This window comes from Elephantulus edwardii, unplaced genomic scaffold (assembly GCF_000299155.1).
Source record: "Elephantulus edwardii isolate Elephantulus edwardi_28Jun2011 unplaced genomic scaffold, EleEdw1.0 scaffold00088, whole genome shotgun sequence".
Lineage (NCBI taxonomy): Eukaryota > Metazoa > Chordata > Mammalia > Macroscelidea > Macroscelididae > Elephantulus > Elephantulus edwardii.
The window spans coordinates 4120540-4127364 of NW_006399838.1; positions in this window are offsets into that span (position 1 = coordinate 4120540).

The window sequence follows — 6825 nt, forward strand, 5'->3', positions numbered from 1 at the left end:
CTCATATGTTGTTTCATGAAATTCTTCTGTGTCTTCCAATTCCTTTCGATACAGTGACTCAGTATATTCCTTCCATCTTTTTTTAATACTTCCAGGAGTTTTTTAAATTTTTTTAATTTTATTTTTAAGAATAATTGTTCTTAAGTGGCAAAGATGAAAACGACATTGTATGAAGATATTATTAGGTTTTGTAGGGGGGTTTTGTTTGTATGTTTTTTTGTCCCTCCCTCCCCCATTAAGGCATTTGATTAATGTCGGTAATTCTAGAGGGGCTTCAGGCCTTTTGTTCATAACGTCGTTATGAGTCATGTTTGATTCAAAGGCAATCAACAAAAACAACAACATTTTAGGCATTTGGAATTTCTTTCTGCTCTTCGAAGCTTAGCCTTTTCTCTATCACAGAACACCAATATCACTTTGGTACAAATTAATTGACTCTCTTTGCCAACTGACTTTGAAGTGATTTCAGACAATGAGGAGCATAAGAAGATAAAAAAGAGACAAAAGAACTCACACTACTAGTCAAGAGGAAGTGACTGTTTTCCGAGAAAGATCACGAAGTAGGGAAATGTTGTCTGACACCAGGAGAACAGGGATCTGTGAAAGGTGGAAAATGGGCACAATTACGACTCAATTTTCCCAGTTTACTCTGTGAGAGTCACCAGTCTGCAGCAGAGGGAGTGAAGATCTCTTTGTATCAGAGAGAAGGAGCTGGTTTGTAGGAGTCTCAAGGCGTGTACAGAAGACTACTGTACAGAAAGACAGCCTAGAAATGTCGGAAACTTGGCCCTAGAGTCTTCACTGAGATCTCATTATTCTATGTTTTGGGAGAAAATTACCCAAGACATGGAGGAAGAAAGCAATATAAATGTTCAAACAGAAATCTCTCCCGAGTAAACATAAATAGTCAAACATACACTACTCAGAATCCAGGAAGCATTAAATAATAGACTCAGAAAGATTGTTATTTAGATATGGAACAGAACTGGTTCTAAACAAAGGCTTTTCTAGCCCTTCATAACAAATTGTAAAACAAGGATTGAATTATACGCAAGCCTAGGTTCTTCCCTGGAGAAAGATGTCATACCTGGAAAGGTGGAGAGTAGGGCAAAAGAGAGGCAGACCCTCAGGCAGGTGGATGGACACGTTGATGGTGGCAATGAGCGTGAGTGTGTCAGAGATTGTGGCGATGCCACGGGATAGGGCAATGTTCAGATTGCTTGTTCATAGGCCCTCTACTCGACTCCATGGCTCCCAACAACAATAGTTGAACTTTACAGAAAAATTGCTTTCCAGGAAATGAAAGCACAAAATCACCCGACACTCCAACACTTGACAAGGTAAAACCCATAATTCCTGTTGTTCTTAGGTGGGGTGCAGTGGGTTGTGATTCACAGAGGCAATGTAAACAACAGAGTGAAACAGTGTCAGGACTTGCTGCTGTTAGGTGCAGTGAAGTCACCTCAGATTCCTAGCAACTCTATGTACAAAAGGTCAAGATTGGTGCTTGGTCTTGATCCAACCTTACAAGGGCTGCTGTTCTCGAGTTGACTGTTAGAGCTGCTGTGTGAATTCATCACATGAACGATCTTGTCTTTTGACCAACCCTCTACTTGAAGCTTTGCCCTCAACCTGACTGTACTACTTCCAGTGAAGACTTTGGTTTTTTTCATCTTGTGACAGTCTGTGATAATTTAATCTTCTTCTTTGGTCTTGATTTCCATTCATCGTCCATCATTCACATGGCTAGGAAGCATCTGAAAAGAATTGGGCTTGTGTTCAGCTGTGTTGTAGTTCTCAAAGTGAGACTTTGAGATCTTCGCATTTAACTCTTTAAATACAAACACACATGTGTGTGTGAACACACACACACACAGAGTCTCATATTTACAAACGCTGTCTTTTATTTTCTTGTTTACTGCTATCATAGCTGTTGATAGTTGATTTAAGTAAAACTAAATACTTTAGAAAGTCGATATTTTTATCATGATGCTTTTCATGATGCACTTATTGGTTCAGTTTTGGTGACTTTTGTTTTCTTTATTTGAAAGCAGGGAGCTCTGTGTGCCATCAAGTTGATATTGACTCAAAGCTGACCCAGTTCTTAGTTTTCAGGGGTAATAAATTGCATGGAAGGAGACTGTGTATCCTTCTTGGAGCAGCAGCTAGTGGATTTGAACTGTGAGCCTTCAAAGTTGAAGCTCAGCTTCTTAGCAACCACTAAGAATACAGGAAATGCAACTAGTAGTTAGGCAACTAATCAAAGAGCAGAAACAGAGAGTAAAATGATTGGGGCAACAACGCACAAAACAGGATATTTAATTAGTTGTATAACAGTGATTTCTTTCAAGAATACAGAAAGACCAAGCAAGTTGGATGGAGATACGAAAGATGCATGTATATATATATAAACACAAAAACCTACTGTGAATGAAAACCAAACTGTATCATCCTCACAATCTCTCCTGTGTCTAAGCGTATTGTTTAAAGTCACTTTGTTAACCCACCTCCTTAAAGGTCTTCCTCTCTTTTGGTGAAACGCGATGCCCTTTTCTAACAGCTGACCCTTGCTGATAATAAACTCGAAGTATGAGAGACAAAGCTCAATGACACTCATCAGCACCACAGTTGAAGAGCAAAAATTCTTCTTTGGTTTTTCTTATTCATTGCCCAACTTTCACATGCATAGGAAACTCAAACTCATTACTGTTGAGTTGCAATTCACTCATAGCTGGCCTTCTCTTGAGTTTCTGAGACTATAAATCCCATGGAAGAAGATTACCCATCTTTATTCTATGGGATTGCTGATGGATTTGAACCGTGCCCTCTGGACTATGTCACCAGAACAGCTGAAAATATCATGGTGTGTGTTCTTCCAGTTGCATACCTTATTCCTTACACCAAGGTCCTTGCCTTTTTGACATTTTCCAGCTTTCTTCGGCAGCAGATTTTCCCAGTAGACCCTATTGTATAGTATTTGTCTGGTGCCATTGTACTGTATGGTATTGATTGTGGATCAAAATGAAATGAAAGTGTTGACCATTTCAATCTTTTTTCCATTTATTGTGAAGCTGCTTCTTTGGTTGTGAGGATTATAAGCTTTATCTCCTTTAATTACATTATGTTCTATATCATAGTTGCCGAAGAAGTTCAGTCAGGGCTTCCTAGAAGCACAGATGATGAGACGTCATTTCACAAATTTCAATAATGTTATCAGGAGGGGTCAGTCCCTGGAGAAAGCTTTCATGCTTGGAAGGGTGGAAGGTCAGTGTAAAAGAGGAAGGCCTTGTGGGTGATGTGCTGACAGGGACTGCAACAATGGCCGTGAGGACAGCAGGAACTGTGAGAATGAGGCAGGACGGTGCAGGGTTTAATCCTGTTGTACTCAGGTCCGGATGGGACCAAGTCAACTTGATGGCAATCAACAATGACAGTGAAGTAAAAAGGGACTATCTTGGGTGGAGCTAACCCAGTGAAGTTATCTTTTTAAAAGGAGACAAATTATTTCAGTTGATCACAGAAAAGGAAGTCAGAACCAGATTCTGGCTAGCCTAGAAGAAAGCAAATATTTATGGTGTGAATCACGGGCCATATGGCAAGGAACTGTGAAAGACATCTGTTGTTGTTAGGTGTTTCTGAGGAAATGGGAACTCCTAGCAACCCTGTGAACAGCTGTGAACTTTGCTCTATGCTTTCTCGTCCTCGTGAGCCATCATTTGCTGGACCCCTTTTTTACAGTCACGTGTAAATCTACCTTTTGGAGGGTCTTCTGCTCTTTCTCTGACCCTCCACCTCTCCAAGGACTGGCCCCTCCTCTCAACATGTTTAAAGTATAGGAAGAGTTGCTTCTCTGTGCTTGCCTCTGAAGGGCAACCCGGGTGCACTGTCTCCAAGAATTCTAGCTTTTCTGGAAGTTTGTTAGATATTCAATGCTCTTCTTCTTCAATACCACAAGTCAAAGGCATCGATTCTTCTTCAACCATCCTCACCTATTGTCTAACTTCCGATGCAGAAGAAGCAATTGAACATACCATGGTTTGCATCTGGCCCACTTTAAACTTTAAACTGACCTTACTCTTTGACATTTTGGAAAAGGCAGATTTCACCAATGCAATCTTTGTTCATTTGTTTTGCTTTAATGTGTGGGGTTTTTTTTTTTAATTGTCATTCATACGCACTGAATTTCACACATTCTTTTACTCACATTGTTTTTCATATGATAATTCTTATACATTATGTCTTATAAAATTAATCCCCATTGATCTATGTTCATCATAACCCTGTCTTTTTCTATACCACTGGATCTTTCCTAAGTCCTTCACTTCCTCTGCCTACAAAACTCTGCAACCCCATGACTCACCTCCCACACCCCCACCACCCTGCCAGACTCCCTACCTCTTCAACCCCTCCCTCTTTGGACATTTATGCATGTCTTACTAGTTCTTCTTCTATTCTTACAGTGATGGTTTTATGTAGTATTTGTCCTTATGAGATTGAGTTAGTTCACTCAACATAATGCTCTCTAGCTTCTCCCATATTATATAGTATTTTTTAAAAATAATTACTCCAGGGTGCTGCATAGTATTTCATCTTGTGAATTTATCACAATTTCTTAATCCATTTGTTTGTTACTATTTAGATATTTGGGTTCTTTCAATGTCCTTACTATCAACAGCATGTCCTTTGATTTCCTGACTGTTGTTACTGTGGGTGTTGGTTGTAGATCCAAGTAAAATGAAATTGTCAAAACTACAGTCTTTTCTCCATCTGTATTGCCAATGTCAGATGGAACTTGACAGAAAGCAAAAAAGTACCAGAGGAATGTTTGTGTTTCTTGACTCTGCAAAGGCATTAGACGTATGGATCATAACAAATTGTGGCTAACTTTGAGGAAGATGGGAATCCCAGAATACTTGATTGTGCTTATGTGGAACCTATACCTGGACCAGGAAGCAGTCCTCAGAACAGAGCAGGGAAACACTGCATGGTTCAAAATCAGGAAAGGAACGTGCCAGGGATGCAGCCTGTCTCCACACCTTTTCCATCTTTATGCAGATCATTCAGGAACAGGGATTTATGGGGAGGAATGCGGCATCAGGATTGGAGGAAGACTCATCAACAACCTACATTATGCAGATGACACAAACTTGCTTGCTAAAACTGAGGAGGACTTGAAGTTCTTGCTGCAGAAGGTCAAGGATTATATTCTTCAATCTGAACTGAAGCTAAGTATTAAGAAGATAAAGTTTCTCACTACTGAGCCAATTGGCAGCACCATGATAGATGGAGAAGAGATTGAGATTGGTAACAATTACAGCTTTTTCAGCTCCACAATCAATACTCTTGGTACTGCAGTCAGGAAATCAAAAGACAAATTGCATTGGGATAATCTGCTGTCAGGGACGAATCCAGAGTACTGAAAAGCAACTATGTCAGTCTACAGAATAAATGTGCTTGATCCAGGCCATGGTCTTCACAATTACTTGCTTGTCTCAGAGAGCTGGACACTGACTAAGGATGACAGAAGAAAAATTGATGCCTTCAAATTGCGGTGCTGGAGAAGTCTTGAATATACCAAGGACTGCCAACAAAACAAATTGATCTGTCTTGGAGAGGGCGAAACCAAGTTTCTCCTAGGAGACTAGGATCTTGAAGCTCTGTCTGATATACTTTGGGCACACGGCCAGGAGAGACTAGTCTTTGAGAAGGACATCATGCTCAGAAGGGTGGACGGACAGTGAGGAGAGGAAAATGTCAAATGAGATAATTGATACAGTAACTGGGGAAATTCAGGCTGGTGTGTCAGAATTAGTGAGACTGGTTCAGTACAGGGCAGGGTTCAGAGCTGCTGTACATAGGGTCGCTATGGGTCTCAGGCAAATTGATGGCACATAACAACAACCAACAATTCTTTGGACATAGGAAGTTAATCTGAAGTCTGTGCAGTTCTTCAGGTGATGTTCATTTATAAATATGCTTTTGTGTGTGTTTATATTTTATGGCTTTATTTTTAACATATTCGATACAATGAATAAGTCATTGAATGTACAACAATTAGTCATTCAAAACCCAGTCTCTGGGTTCTGTCTCCAATATCATACTTTCTCATTACCATTCTTTCATTGTTGTTTTCAACTTTTGCATTCCAGTTTCTGTCCTTATGAATGCATCTTTGGCTGCATGTTTGGTCCATTTCAAACTATAAAAATTGGTAGAAATCCTGAGTTTCTCCCTCTTTGGCTTTATTTTGGTGAATATAATTGAATACTAGTTGTATTAATAGATTGTTCTTGTAAACATATGGGTCATATTCTATCATTCACAACGTTGTACTTTATATAGATCTTGAAATTCTTTTCTATTTATGAATCCAACACCATTCTTCCTCCAAGTTTTTCACTCCAAGCTTAACAGATCACATGATTGCCTGATTCAAAGTGGTCCATGCCAGTCCATCTCAGTTTGCCAATGCCTAGAATGTCAAACTTCATGTGTTCACTTTTATTTTTGGAAATTCTCAGTTTTTCTTACATCCATTCTTTAAACATTTCACCTTCCAATTATTAACAGTTGCTTCAAGAAATTTCTTCTCCAACCCCAAGGACAGTCCCTTGGGGTTGGGGAGAGACTGAGTAAGATGTGTTCAATAATGTATACTGCACTGAAACAGAGGAGGGAGAAAACTGTTTAAAAGAGATTTGTGATTAGGTATTTTTGTCATCACAGGAGTCTAGAGTGATGGCTACATGGTGGAGTGGACCTGGGGGAGGGTTTGTAAAACAATGAAAGAATCTTTTCTTTTACTTTTCCATAACTTTTGACTCA